General features: G+C 35.1%; 1 long non-coding RNA gene across 1 annotated transcript in view; it reads left to right on the top strand.

Annotated features, from left to right (window-relative positions):
- The first annotated feature begins 1,840 nt into the window (after positions 1-1,840).
- Positions 1,841-16,560, top strand: part of LOC126907815 (uncharacterized) — a 39,995-nt gene continuing 25,275 nt past the window's right edge. The window contains exons 1-4 of the long non-coding RNA XR_007704624.1: positions 1,841-2,240; positions 2,436-2,519; positions 14,352-14,490; positions 14,561-14,699. This is a non-coding gene — a long non-coding RNA (uncharacterized LOC126907815). The remainder of the gene's footprint in view (positions 2,241-2,435; positions 2,520-14,351; positions 14,491-14,560; positions 14,700-16,560) is intronic.

Genomic DNA, 16,560 nt, shown 5'->3' with positions numbered 1-16,560 from the left:
TAAAACGGATCGTGGACGTCAAAAAAATGTTGTCCGTCGATCATTGAAACGATAACGAGAAATAGGATTTCTGGCCGGAGCGGTTCTTATAATCCGCGGGACCCGCCGGTACACGACGGTCTACGTTTCCCAGTTATTATTGTCCCGTCGCTAATCGAATTCGGAGCGACGACTTTGTCGATAATCCGTTGGCGGTTAAAAAAATAATAACTCCATAATTTACATACGTGTGCGAGAACAGCTGTCGTCGTTAATGAAATCGTATATTTTTATTTCATCGGCAACGTAGACTCTACAAGAAACTAGATACCACGTCGCTGTTAATTTATTTAAAAAACGCATTAAGCGGCGGCAAAGGATGTGGAAATCGTTGCCAAATTTCACGGTTGATTTGAATTTTCTTTACTTTTCTCCGTAGGCAACATTACTCGGAGATGACGTAAACGCGTCTCGTTTTTGAAACGGATTAACTCGAGTCGACTGTGGAGAATAATAACCATTAAACGAATGTTCAATTAAGCGCTCGGCTTACGATTTGGGAGAAAACATCAAAGTTATCAGTTTTAATTTATCGCGATAATAAATAAATAATAAAACGCAATATTAGGATTAGAGATCGGAACGAGATATTCCGATGTGTAATAAAAAAGTTTATTATGTAAAAAAAAAAAAACATTATATACATTAAAATACGCTGCTGTGTTGGACTGGTTTTTTTCACGAGTAACACGTCGGCGTATGGTAAACACAATTTTCGCCTGATGTACAGACAATTATTTTTTTGTGTGTCGTTTGAAAGTGAAATTAATTTACTCGGTTTCTTTGGCATCGAGACGCCGCCGGCACAATATCGAGTTGGCCATTTGATTTCATTTAGTCCCGACGTTGTACCGTTTTAACGTTACTCAATAGACACTCTGCCGGTTATCGGTGTGCACAGAAATAATGTTATTAGCAAATGGACGCCGTCCTGCGAAAAATTGTCCGAACCGCGCGGGGACGCGTTTACGTCGTTTTCCACGAAGTATTCTCAATAGGTTTGCGTGCACTCGTTGTGATGCGCCCCGACCCAACCGATGTGCCGAATCCGAAACGCGCTTACCCGTCGACACTGTGGTGACGCAATGGCTAATAGAGTTTTCATATTTTTTACGCAATATCCGTTCGATTAGCCAAAGGGTGGAACGCGTTCACTGGCCGACTGGGTACGAGTCGCCCGGCGTTCTGCGGTTGTGTTCGTGTTCCGTCGTCAAAAGCGGCTCCATAATACGCCACTTAATCGTGTTCATACCAAACATCTTTTAGCAAACTCGATTTGCCCGACGTCTAGGGACACCTCTGTAAACGAACCTATTGACTATATATGTTTGTACGCCATTATTTTGTGTATCTATGCAATATCAACTACACGGCTCGTTTTCAGACACCACATTGTATTTTAATTACGAGCATTGTGTGTCTCGTAAACTCACTGAGAACACCAGTCGAGTTGTCGGAATATTATGTGACTCGTGCAAATGCAAATTTCAGGTGAAAACTGGGCGTGGGTTTTTTATGATGATTTAGAAGAGTCGAGTCTATTCAAAATTGTAGTATTCGTGGAAATCGTTGCCAGCAATTGTAAAAAAAAAATATATGACATTAGCCCTTGAAAATATTTTACCGGAATTAAGCGAGTTCTGTGCGATTTTAGAATCTATTTGAATTATGTGTTTGCGGTTGAGTATATTTTATTAAAGGCAAAGAAATAAAANTGTTTGCGGTTGAGTATATTTTATTAGAGGCAAAGAAATAAAATATATATATATATATATATCAATATTTGAGTTTTATTTGAAACAATAAATGTAAAGCGCATGACTCATTGATTTGAAAAAATATGACGGTCCCGCTATTTGTTATTTGTGTAGAGTACTTTTTTATTTAAAAATATTATTTGCTAAAATATAACATTTGTGCGAGTGTAAAAACTCGTTTAGTTTCAGTAATCAAACATTAATAAGTGTTAAATTTTTGTTTTCTACGCGTTTATTCACACACGATTATTTAAACGGAGAGAGCGGAATTTTATTGTTTAGTTATAATGCCTGTTGCTGACATCTTAAAATATTAATTTACTCGATTATTTTTGATATAAATAGTAATTATTAAAAATAGAGACTATCGCGATCACGTGTTAAGTTGCCGTTCGCTATTGTTTATGAGTGTTTCGTAAAATGTTTTAATATAATATCGTTTAGGTAAATATGTTCAATGTTTACTTTAGCTCGGGTTTTTATTTGTATTATTTTTATAAATTAATTTTAAGAAATCAAGTGTTAATAAATAATATTTTTTGACATACTTAACCTTGTCAAAAATGTACCTAAAACTTTAGCAGAAGTATAAAATACGTTATTGCTGTTTAATTTATTAGGAAAACATATATTTTTTAGTTAGAAATCTATTGCAGAAGAATAGTCCCTATTTTCGTCGAGGTGGACGTCATTTTATTATTGTCGAAAAATAAACACACGCAGGTAAATAATGTCACATACAATCTAAATATAATTTTAATGTTTTTCTTTTTTTTTTTCATATGGAAAAAGTAGCTCGTGCTATTTGATGGCATCAGTACGCTATTTTTTATTTTTATGCGGTTATTTCTCTTCTTTCTACACATGTTTTTCAATTTAAAATACATTTATTACGATCTAGGTCTACATACTGAATTGTACTGCCATTATAACAACGTTACCTACAATTTTTTACACTGTACGAAAACTCTTTTTATTCATTTACACCTGCTGGAATACTCTGTTGTAAATTCAAACGTTACAAGTGTAAAACTCGGTTATAAAAAGTAAAATTTAGTAAGAATTGTTACGGCTGTCAGGTCAAACGCCATTATTGCAAATGTTGTGGTGTGCTTAGTCAAGTATAAATTTCAAGTTTCAACGATAAATTATTATAAATAATACAATGATTACATTTGAGTTGTTGTTTTTCTGCGAGGCCTACGTTAAAAATGTCACAATATTATTGTCGTTCGGATTTTTTTTTATTTTTATCTAGAAACAATATTAGTAAAAAAAAAACATTGCAACTTTTGCGCACAATAAATATCATGTTTTAACAAATTTTATATAAATATATTACCGTTGTTGTGTAACCTATTTATTCTTTTTACTACATAATCGTTGTTTTATTATAATATAATGACAATATATTACCCTTCCATAGATTAACCTTTAGATTTTATGGCCATTGTCTCGAATTTCTTCGATACAATAGTAAAACATAAATGTTATTCGAAAATATCCAGCTATCTATTATCTGAGATCCCACAGAGTGATTCTACTAGAGAAAATTCAGTCCCGGTCATTATGCCGAACTATCAGATTTTGATATCTACATTGGGTAATGTTTCACACATGAATCATACATTATACAAATCATCTATCTTGGTTAGTAAAAAAAAAACAAAAATCTCGTCATGTTTGAATTATTAATTTTTTTGCAATTTTACACGCCCCACGCGTTTGTTTTATTACTAAAATACGTAGCCATACATTCTCCGATATATTTTTTTTATCTTTCTTGGAAATTGTTAATATTTTTTTAAAGAACTACATTGGCGGCTTTTGAAGTATTAAACATAATTACCAAACAAAAGGTATTCAGCCGGTCGATTTGTTAAGAAAAAAACCAACTGTCACGTTTAAGTTTAGGAGAGTAATCAATAACAACAGTCGAACAGTACGGGTCGTGCTAAAAATAAATACAAACGCTGTTATTGAAAGGTAAAGAGTAATAATATGGCGTCGTTGCAATTTTACCTCGCGGCAGACGACTAAAAATAAATAAGAAGTATTTAACCCCAAAACCCCCCCCCCCCGCCGCCCTTATCGCTGTGTAGTTTTGCCGGTGGATGTTGCGGCCGTTATCGTTTCAGCCGCCGCCGTCGATCGACCGGAACGACTGACTGCGGTTTTTTTCCCCTTTCGTTTGTCGGCCCGTGCAGAACTTTCCATTCAAACCGAGATGAAAATGTTATTATTTCGAACGCAACATCAAAAACTGTCGTCCCTTCCCACGAGTAGCTGTTAATGTCCCACAAACGATACGAATCATTTTCGGATGGAACGGAAACGCTTTGCGTCTGAATCTACGTCGAGACGGTTCCAATACGATTGTGTCTATGGAACTGATGTTTTGTACCGTAAAACAGCCAACGCATTTGCGAACAACCGCCGCGTGTATTCCTACGACACTCGCAGACGGCACGTTGAAGTACGACGGTATGCGAGCGGCCAGCGGTACGGCGTCCGTAACGACCAGACGTTGAAAATTTAATGGTGTTGTCCGTGGGACGCGGTGCGTGCGGCGTCGTCCGTGTGATGTTAGTGACAACCGAACGTGTATTATTTTCCAAGCAAAAGTGAAATATCACATTACACACAAAAGCGAAAATGTTTTTTTTTTGGCAACCTCGATTTGCGTTAGTTGTGCTCGCCCTAGTGATTTGCCATTATAATAAGTGCGACATTCGTCGGCCGAAATTTCTCGCCGAGGAAAAAAATAAAACTAATATAATTTCGTACGACCGCTTGTCGCGTTTAAACGAAACCCGTGTAATTTTTGTACACGGTCACGTACGACGGTCAATGGAAAATGTATAAATTTTATTATGTACGGCTCAAGTTGGTGTGCACAAAGCGTGCTGTTGTTGGCCGTCAGTCGGCCGGCGTACAAAACGAACACGGTACACTGACGACGACGACATTTAGTTTACATAGAAACACACTAATGTCGGAGGGAGACGCACAAACGGTCGTGTACGGCGATTTCGGAGGTAGTAAAAAAACCCATTAAAAATAAAAGCGTTGTGTGTGCACCGGAGTATGACCGGACGGACCACGCGGTTCTCGTTGCTCCCAAACGAGTTACGCGCAGCCGAGCTCGATATGTAGATACATTTGTTATCATAAGTCATCGCATTGTAATGGCCGAATGTTTGTTTGTGAGCTTCACGACGCGCCAGCACCAGCAATACATCTGGAACGTCCGCCGTCGCTCGAAATGCGTATCTGTGCACCAACCGATGGTGCGCCCCGGTCGGTGGGACCAGCGCCGCCGAGGTACCATTAGGTACGCCAAAGCCGCGTACCGCGGGCACCGGAGCTAATGCACGCGCACATTAATTACGGTGTACTTATCTCCGTACCGACATAATCCTCCGCCGACTGTATCATTACGGTCGTTATCGTTATTATCATCGTCGCGGCCACCCGAAACGAGTAACGACTGTAATTATAATAAGTGTAATAACTATTTTGTTGTGTATACAGTTTTTTTTTTGGCTGACGATTAAAAAATCTACTTCTTTTATTATATTTGTTGATTGTGAAAAATCGTTCATACGGGTCCCACCCCTTCGTCATTATGATTTTTTATAGACAATAATAAACATTTAGGGAGTTTATTTTTCCTCTTAACGACCCCCGCGGTATTTTCGTTTATGATTTTTATGGCGGCCATAACACACGAGATTAACGGCTTAGTTTTTTTTTTTTTTAGAAAAATAGAACGTTGCGATATTTTGTTTGTTTGTTGAGCGTGTCGGTTTGCCAGTTAACGTCGTTTGGGGCGTTTTGTTTTTTGCAAATTTCCAGTGTGATGGTTACTGGTAAAGTAAGAGTTGTTACGTACCGTAGGACGGCTAGTGTTGCAGAGCACTAGGATGCCGTTTTACCTTAAGTCTGTTTAAATCGCTATTATTGAAGCAAGAGAGGGGTCACCTGGGAGGATAACGACTAACCGCACATCCCGATAAGTAACGAGAGTAGACAATAATTAAATAACAAATATCCACATATATTAGAAGTTTCGAAGAAGAGTATCTTAAATTTAAGGGGTACTAATAGCCGGCGAAGCGGCATTATACAAAATAGTTAAACTCAATTAAAACGATTAAAAAATAATATAAAAACTCAGCTGAATAGATGAAGTTATCGATAGTGGACTGTATGGGATCTTGTGGCAATGGTGTCGAACATCTGAGTATCACGAGTCAGAGTGTAGACGCAATGGCAGATGAAAACAGGCGGCGGAAAAGCGACTGCGGCAATGGAAATTGCACTGGTGGCATGCAAGGGCACGAGAACTTTGAGCACAATGAACAAATAATAAGAATAACGGCGTACAATGGTCGAACAATTTACCATTCAAGCGAAGGCGCTTGCTACAAAAAAATACGACACATAAAACAATTGACTTACTGACTTACGACGACGAACTGTACACGGATGACAACTGACACGGAGGTCATCGATTTGCCGTGCTGGGTGGGCAAGGGGGTGAGTAAAGCAAAGACGCTAGAGGAGTTGTGTACCAAACAAGAGTAAAAAACTGTCCGACTAGATTTCCTTACTTGATTACATTGACTAGATTCATTAAGTTATCAGGAATGATCTCGGTATAATAAGAAATAGGCGTACGGAGAGAGATACATTATTCACTCGCTTGCTCGCCCAAAGCACACACACCGCAAACGATTTGCGTTTACAATGATTAACGATGAAATAGTTATTTTTTTTTGTCGTTTTGACTTTGAAAATGAATTCAAAAGAAACACATTTATTTAGTCGGCGAATTATTTGCCGCGCCATTGTAGTAACGAGCAAACGAAGGTTTTTACATTTTTTATTTCTTTAAAGCCGTTCATTTCGACACTTAATTATATATGAGCTCGGAGGCGGTGGGGTTACACACAAGAACAGGTCGTGTCTTCCCAACAAAACGCAGTGGGTACTATCGCGCATTTCAATCGATGTGGTAATTTTCGCATTTCCTACGACTTTGTATTATTACATTTACAAAGGTCAATTGCTTACTACGAACAATTTCAGTTATTTTATACATGAACGAGTCTCACGTTTTATCTAAGCTCTCGGGGGCGTTGGGAGTACACGGTGACGAGCAAAAAGCGATTCGACCGAATTTATCTGAGATCATGGATCGTTTTTTATGTAACGAATAAGAAGAAAAGTAAAACGTATTAGGCACAGTCTGGTTGTCGCAGTATTCAGGGCAGGCGGTTTCCCTTTCCAATTCAATGTCAGTTTTGACGACCTTCAAAAATTACAACAAAGCTGAGATCTTGAAAAACGCGATCAAAAATCAACTATATCATTTCTATTTTCGTACAACAGCTCGTACATGACTGAGATAATTATTGTTTTTCTCTAAAAATACTAGTTCGTTTCTATCTGATCGAAACTAATTAATATATCGGACAAACAAAACANCTGATCGAAACTAATTAATATATCGGACAAATTTGTCCAGAAATATTAGAAACTTTCAACGACCATAAAGAAAAAAGCCACTCCGTTTAGTTCCATTGAAACAGCTTTGATATAATTATTAGTATCCATTTTCGTGTATTTTTTAAATTATAAGTGAACCGCTACGATAAGAATTTATTAGCATGTTCAGATCGTGTTTCACGTTTAACTTCACGCGTTTGTTCGGCAAAATGTTTTTTCAATCATGAAAGTAATTATTGTATCTAAACAAAAACACTCATTATTTCTTCGTTACATAACTATAAAGTATTTAATTCGGTTAAAAGTTCATCCTTGGAATGCAAAGCTTTAAAAAAACGACAAAAAAGTTAAATGATAATGACTACTTACTAATGATATCAAAATATCTAATCGCAAAAAAAAAAATATCGAGGCTGTAAATTGGTACAACGATAGAGGTTATGAATTTATACTCATTGCATAATTATAATGTAATTATAGACCGAAATAACAAAAAAAAAAAAAAAAAATGTATGTTATTTTAATTAGTCATTTCATTAGCTTGTGAAGTCAATGAAATTCCTAATATGCATGTTAAATATTTAAGAGTTTTGATTAACTATTCTATAAATCACTTTGTTTTTTCTTATAAAATTTAATGTGTTATTGTATTTAAATTATCTGGGACAAATATGAAAGAAAACATCAACAACAAAATGTAATAGATAGTTAAGAATAACAAATAGTTTTCTCAACAATTACGTTATACGAATTGATAAGTTTTGTAAAAGATTAATATTCTCCTTTTTCCAAATTTACTTAAACTAGATTTGATAGAATCTTAATTACAATCTCAAACATTAATTTGAGAAATCTATGTCAACCCGTAAATTACATGCCAGTAGTTAAAACAGTCTCTGAGAATATGAACTTTTCATCAATAAATTAATGATAGCAGTGATTTTCAAACAGTTTCTTTAATGAAAGGGTACAAGAAGGTCGCTGGCGAGTCACATTTTTCATTATTACTCATTGCGCTATGTTAATTGTACGACATTCAGATTCAAAGTTCATAGTTTTATGGCTATTAAATTGAAATTAAATTCATCGTAACTATTTTTACTGCCTTGTTATGTTCACTTAGGAACGCGAGTATTGATTTCCAAGAAAAAGTTGTCTAAATGTCATCGGAGTGTTATCTTTTGACTTCTGAGTATTGTCGCGAGCAATTATTATTGGCAACAGCAGACACTTTTAAAAATCTAAATTTCATTATTTTTAAATTATGATTTTAAAACATTGTTTCCATTTAAAAGCAAATGGCTATTAACTTGAACATTTTTCTCTAATGACGTCTAACGGATGCGCTAAGCGACTGACTTAGTGTACGACTGTTTTTATGGTTTTTTTTTATTAAATAAATTTGCGCTTAGCTTGCACGACCATCATAGCTCATACTAATAGTGAACATTAATAACCCAAATAGTTCAAGTTGCGTGACAACTTAGTGTTGTGTGCTATTACATTATTTTTTTTGCACATAAAACCGACCGATTAAATAAAAATACGAAACTGCAGTAACGTTTTGACGTGAGGAGCTTACCAGTCGCATATATCGGCTTATCTGTTAGGAGAAAAATAAATAGGACGGTTTTGTTGCGAAACCCGTCGTTAAAATAAACGAGTACGGTTCCTGAAAGATTAACGACGACAAAGATTTTGGCACCCGGTCGCCTGCATTGATTATATTATTATGTGCATATAAAGAAGCCCATTTGCCATTTTGTTTATAATCCGCACGACGTCGAACCCCAGCCGACCTGAAAGGCATGGCGGCGGGGACGGGCACCGGTACACGGTAAATCGTTACATTAAACGCGCGTTCGAGAATTTCGTCCGAGCAATCATCTGGGAGGGATTCATTTTTTTTTTTATTTTATTAAAACTTTTTTTTGTTATCTGTCCGCTGGTGTGTTAAAAAAAGCGATGGACAGGAGAACAAACAAAACGTAATCCGACCGCGCTCGTGTGTGTGTGCAATACTAGGAGGTTGTGACCCTTTTTTTTTTTTTTTTGACGGCATGCTGGCAGTCCACGCAGGTACCGGCATTATTATTATTAGGAATACATAATAACGCGTGTTATACATAATGACACACGTACAATGTTCATTGTAGCGACTAGTGTTTGTGTGCGTACACAGAATTCGGTGCGAATACAATCAGCAGATACATATTGTGTAAATGCGGGTCGGCGAAATTTTTTCCTAGACCAGACCTCTATGTGTATGTTCACCTCTAGTCCGTGTCTGAATAGCAATGACGACAAGAACACGAGAATAGGAAAAGAAATTTGTCCACCGTTTTTCGCGGTAAGCGCTTGGCGGGATCTATTTGTGGAAAACTGTCGGGTTCCGGGCGGCAAACGCAGTTAGTGGACGATACGCGGTGCTTAGCCGGTGGATTCCGGGAAATGAGAAATGCCGGGCCACGTGCACAATGTTCTTCATTACCGTTGTCATTACAGCCGTTATTATTATTATTACGGTTCGTATGAAGTGCACTCGAAAATAATATATTGTCGTACGACGGAGTGCGTGTGAAATTCCTTAGCGGCCCCGTATGGGGTGACGGGGCAATGGGTAATTACGGAGGGTGCCAAAGAGCGAGCCGGCGGTGTCGATTAATTCGGTAGCGGCAACACGCCCCTGCAACAACGTCACTCGGGAACGATTGATAACAACAGCGGTATCGCTTGGGGGAAACCAATGGATTTTTCCCGGACATTATCATTTATACACACACTACAACAATAATAGTCCAATATACATTAACGTCACGCGCAGAGTTTTACAAATAAGTACTTTTTATTTCCACGCACATATATCTATTATACGCTTGTATAGGTTTTTTTGTTGTAAATCCCACGAACTTCTATGTATCCATTTGGACCGTACCGAGAAATTATTACTTTGCTGCGTTGTTTCGCACTCTAGTCCGGAGAGATTTGATAATATATATTTTTTTTCAGATTAATTTACAATAGGTAACGAAAATCGAATACCAAAGGTCGGCCAAAAGATATACCGGGAATTATCATTTTTTCCTTTGTAATTACGACAAAAACAACAAATTTTTATCGTAATAAAGAAATATTTGTGAGTAATAAATAAACGACCGACGAAAGAGATCAAATGGGAAAATGCGAATCCCGAAACGCATTTGTTTTGCAATAGTCGCAGTTTAGTTCGAAGAATTTCTTTGTTCTCGCCAACGCAATCATTTCTCAATAGTGGTTTATTAGACATTATCATTTTCTGTAACGACGCTTATTTATTGGTATCGATATAATAATAAAATGCCTTCAAATGATTTGCCAGAGTACTTGGAATTTTAATTGTTATCAGTAGAAACCGCTATTTTTTCGTTGCCGTCATTATGATAATAGAAATTTGTACGATTTAATTCATTAGGTTTCGAAAATTCCAAGACTCTTAATAATAGTTACATCGATACAATTCCGCGTGTCATCACGACCATCATAAGCCGTGTACAGTGTTGCGTAACTCGATGCATTTGATATCCAACAAATGTTTGATAATCGCTGTTCATACACCTCGGCATCTATAAGTGTACACCCGTCCACAATCAATCACATCATATCAATTCATAGAACGGGCAATTATTTTCCATCTGTAATTACATAATTCTTTAATGGCTCGATCAGCGAAATTTCTAGTGTTAGACAGGCCATTAGGTTGTACGGAGGTGTATGAATCATGGTGCGCATTTTTTCCCATTATTAAACGCATTTCGATCGCTATTTGCGCGTACACGAATGGTGACCCTCATTATTAATTCAACGTGTGTAATGGTTGGCGAATATGGTGATTGCCGTAATGTAATTACTCTCCGTCAAGTTTAATCTGTTGTTGGTAAACCCTGAAGTTCTCTCATTGGTTATTGTGTATTATTCGGTTTTTATTTTAATACGATGCGCGATGTCCGCTCTGAATGCATAAGTCGGCACACGGCTTAAGAACCTCCCCTTCGGCAAACGTTCCGAAATTATTTGCATTCTGGTGTGTGACAGTGTGTACTGTCGCACACACACACAACGGAGTTCGGTTAAATTGCCGGGATATATGCAAAGGGATCACGGAGAAGACAAATTGATGGTGGACGCAGTACGTGAAAGCGACTCATGCAAAACGGCCGAAAGGTTAGTGTGTTTTTAGCCTTTAGGCGGGTCGCTACGAGGGATGCATTTGAAACAAACCAATTGTGTGTGTATCAAGGGTGAAAAACAACAACGTTGATAATGCATTTAGCCCTTGTTTGCGAAATAACAGCAAACTCACCCTTATTACGGCTAAGCGCTAGAATCAATATGAAGACGGTGGTGTGCACGATTCAGCAAAATGTTTAGAATGTAGCGCGTTAAGCTATTTTAAGTTTCTCTTAAATCGTTTAACCAAATTTGCTATGCCAACAGAGTACAACGTTAATTTAACGTATTAACGAAATTATGCTAACGGTTTCGATGAAATGGCGTTGAAATAAAAACGATCTCTGCTGCTCACGCTGTTGTCGCGGTGCGCCGCTTAAATACATTTGCTGGTCACGAAGCAGAAATATTGCAATAAACGGTGACACGAGCACAGGCACTTTGGCGCATCGTGTGGCTCATCCAATATTAATATGAACACTGCGTTTTGTTTGGAGCAAATACAAAATATGAGACACATTTACAATCGACTTTTTGTGCCGTTCGGTTTTTTCCTTTTATAACAGAAGATTTTTATCACTTTTCTGAAGAATACTCTTCAACGTAATACTCATAAACGGTTATTTACGAATTACAAATATTCATATAACATTTTATTATGTAAAGTGTTTAGCTGTAATATATTATATTACATCAAGGTATAGTCTACGAGGGCCATAGCTCCCATAGCTCCCCCCCACATACGTCACTGTCAGTTATCTTACCTGAAATTATTGTAATGACGTCTGGACGAATAGTTTATGCGTAGAAAATATAGATATTTTTTCAATAATTTATAAGATGCTTATACAATTTATTTAATTTTATGCAAATTTTATACTAATACATAAATATTTGTCGGAATTTCAGATTGTATGAGATTTATATCTAATTTAATTAATAACACGCTAATGGTCGGTTAGGTGAATAATAATTGATAATTATGCGCCTTATTGATATTTTGTTTAGCCTACATTTAAATGAAATTCATGACATTAATTAACTTTGATTATTTACATTTATCTGATAATGGGTCAAGGAGACCGTTTGTGTAAATGATACACGAAACGCCACCGATTATGTTGATTTATATGATAAATTTGTGAATTCACGATAATTAAGTTGAAACAATTTTTTATATTTGAGTCGATGAAACGATAAAACTTTTAAAATAACTTTCCAACAGTTAAAATATTGTTAATACAAATTGTACATGTTTTTTTCATGACTCAAAATAAATTTTAAATACATTAATTTGTCAATTATTTTTTCAGATTTTAGGCTACGCAAATGTCAGAAAAATATTAGGCAGAAATAAAACTAATAAGTTTATTTTTTGTTTTTATAATATGAGTTTGGCGAAAAAGTTTTTTCGCTTCGAATATTTTTCGGTATTCATCTCAATACTGAAGCAAGTTAAGTGATTTATTATTTACAGTTTTTTAACAGTAAACAAACTCGCGCCTTCCATAAAGTACGCGCTGCAGCCCTCACTTTCATCTCAATTTCAGATTCTTTTTTGAAAAGTTTACACAAATATTTTAATTGGCATTACAATTATTTCTCTGTTTATAAATACATCACTTTTAGTTTCATCGAAATTAATTATTTGATGCTTAAATAAAACTTTTCTTTAGTTGTCTAAAAATAATTATATTAGTTTTTAATTTTATCATTTTCAATCGTCTGTTCAACGTTTCCGTCGATTAATTGGAGAGAAAATATTGTGATATTTTTTAATGAAAAGAAAACTTCCTTAAATAAATTTTTCAAGTAATATGGGGTACGTTTATTTTCGTATGATGTTGAAAAATCATAAAACGTAATTTGATTAATTTAATTTAACAGTTTAGGTGGAAATAATAAGAAACTTAAAAGCTTTGCCATCATTTAGTTTCCAATATGATTCTGATGAATTTTTATCGCACGAAATGTCCTCGAATTATTTATTATATTTTGCTCAAAATTATTTATATAGTTGACTTATTTTTGAAATTGTTATTTACTCATGCATGACTGATTGCCACTTTTTAATAATAACACACAACATGTGTTGTCTTTTTAAATTGTTTATCAAAATATTCATTTTTATTATCCAAAGACCATATTTACGGTGACAATATGATCGATTGTTAGGAAACATTTTGTTTGCACTAATTTTCATTAAAGACATTACGATTATAACTAATATTACTCATTCTCTCGCTTTATTATTTGCTAAACATTATATAAATTGTGACTAACGCAACACATTGTTTTCTCTTTAATGTGTACATTTGAATTATTATAATTTTACACTATTTTTACTTTTTATTTAAATTTTGTGTACATTGCATAATGTGCAAAACAGCACCGCTCTATCAAGTTTAGATGATGTATTTGTTTATTGAACTTTTGCACACCATTATGAATATATTTATATCTATTTTAAATATAAATTGTGTATGTGTTTTTAAGTACAAAATATGATCGGAAAATAAATTATTATAATATATTGAAGGAAAATTATTTTAAAATGTTCTTTGATAAATTGTAAGTACTGAATAAACAGCTATAATTATAGTAAGCTCATGATTAGTTTGATACATAAAAATGTTTTTAATATTCTTTAATGATTAGGTTCGTGTCAGTCATCATCAAAGTTAGAAATCACTTATGTGAAAATTATTAAATTTTTAAATAGGAATATGATTAAATTTTGTATGAAATATTGAAAAAACAGTAAAACTGAAAATTATTAAGATTTATTTCAAAGTTGAATATGAATAGCTAATATTTCAATTTTTTTTTTTACAGTGGTTAGGTGTGATGTACATGAAACTGTTCCAAGTACATAATTCAAACTAAGATTATAAATCAGAAATATTATTAGCTATAACTCATATTTGACACATATCACGTGACGAGACTCTTGTTGACTTCCAACTACATTATTGTACTTATCATTATTATTATACATGCCAAACTAGAATGGTTTTATTACAGTAAAAAAAAATTCATTTCAGTTGTGACACAAACCTGTAATTGGACATTCGTAGTTTATGTGTAATAAAATATTGTTGCAGTTATCTTTCTGAAGCTTCAACAATCTGGAGACGTACAACAGCAACAGCTGGAAAGTATAAGTTGATGTATTATGTTAATGTACAGTTATGCGGAGTATTATAATTCATTTATTAAATTCAAAACAATACTTTTATAAATATGTTAATTGATTTTACTGTTACTACATTAAGAAAACGACGGCGGTAGTAGTATACAATAAATTAAACTATAATTAACAAAGCTGGTTATGGCGAGTTTAATTAATGCGTCGTGTCTACTGTAGTACTACCAAGTTTGGTCATATTAAAATTCCATTATTTTAGCAATCAAAATATCTTTTTAGTGATATTTTTTTGACAGTCTTATATTTTATTATTGTAACGTTATTAAAATGTAAAAAGGTTTTTAAGCTTTCAACTGCCAACTGAATTTCATTGAAAATAAAAAAATATGTTTACTACATAAAAATCAATCACTTTTATCGTCAAAATATAATGTAAAATATTTCTATCTTAGTACTCAAGTCCTATAGCCTTGAGGTAAACCAATGATCTATATAAACCCATTTTTTATGTAAACCTTGCGATTTTTTGACGCATCACTAGTCGGGTGGAGTTCATCAGAGCTGAACAAATTGATTGCCATGACCATTTGATCGGAGTTCAAATGAATCATCAAAAACAAATAATGTTTTTGCAACTCACTCATTAAACACAAATTACATTTGAAAAAAAATAATGAAGTTAATTATTATAATTTTTTTTTATAATTTTAACGCTTTCGTCGGGGCTTTCATTCGAGTGTACGTTGCTGTTTTAATAATTCTCTTCTAAACACAACGCTAACAAAGTAACACTAAATATGTTCTTATTTTAAACGGAGCCCGTAAAAAAACAATATCCATTTCTAGTTTTAATGATAGGTGTTATTGTAAATTTAATTTGAGTCTGTTTTTAAGTCGCCAAGTACTCGGTTGGAAATAATTAAATGGAGTTTTTTTTGTGTCGTTGCGGTCGGCTTAAAATGTTTTGACATACTAATGGGAATTATGTGTTAGATAATGCACATGTGTTTTTTTTTAGTGAACTTATGCGTACGTTCATTAGTTGCCGGCCAAGAATGTGTAATTTGTTTACTGCTAAACTTAATTAACATTGAATATGAAATGTGTTTGACAAAGTTACAAACATCCATCGGATTATAATCACAGTCGATTACCGTTTAATTTCGTTTAATCCGAACAGTTTATCGGCAACGCGATAAGTGATAATATGTTCGACGTCTAGAATTTTGTTGTTGGGAAATTGGCGGGACGGCAGGACGAGCACCCCCTCCCCCCAGCCACTCAGAAACGGAAGTTTTCCGAAGACGGTCCGCGGAGCACTTAATCGTTATGATTTTAATTATTATTCGAGGTAGTTTGTTGCGGTTAAAGGGATCCAATGAAACGATCGTTCACCGCACAATATGTACTCGCCCAATGAAATGTGCCTTTGTTGTTCTTGCACGTGATGTGGTCTACGGCAACGATACAACCTTTTTCGGAGCACCAGTTCCCCGGCCATGATTGATAATCGAACGTTTTAAACGCGGCCCGGAGCAGCAGTCGGACACAAAATTGTGAAGTATAATTTATACGCGTATGTCCGCTGGTATCAGTTGTGTGTATCTGTACCCAGTCGACTCGCTGCTCGGTATTCGAGACACGCACCGAGCATGTTGATAGCGCTACGTTTTCATGTATTAAACGTGAAATTATTGACTTGAATTGGCCCTGGGCGTATGTTCTCATTATAATAACATAAATTATCCACACCGATAAAGTCGTACCCATTCGTTTTCACATTGTGTACAGGAATTTTTTTCAGACGTTTCCAAACTTGCACAGTGTCGTCGACAGACACCATTATGAGCGGTCGCAGTTTCGAAAGTGTCAAAAATGACATATATGTGTACTCGG

This window comes from Daktulosphaira vitifoliae, unplaced genomic scaffold, assembly GCF_025091365.1.
Source record: "Daktulosphaira vitifoliae isolate Bord-2020 unplaced genomic scaffold, ASM2509136v1 Scaffold_5, whole genome shotgun sequence".
Classification (NCBI taxonomy): Eukaryota; Metazoa; Arthropoda; class Insecta; order Hemiptera; family Phylloxeridae; genus Daktulosphaira; species Daktulosphaira vitifoliae.
The sequence above is the reverse complement of the archived record's forward strand: the minus strand, read 5'-3'. Positions and strand labels throughout refer to the sequence as shown.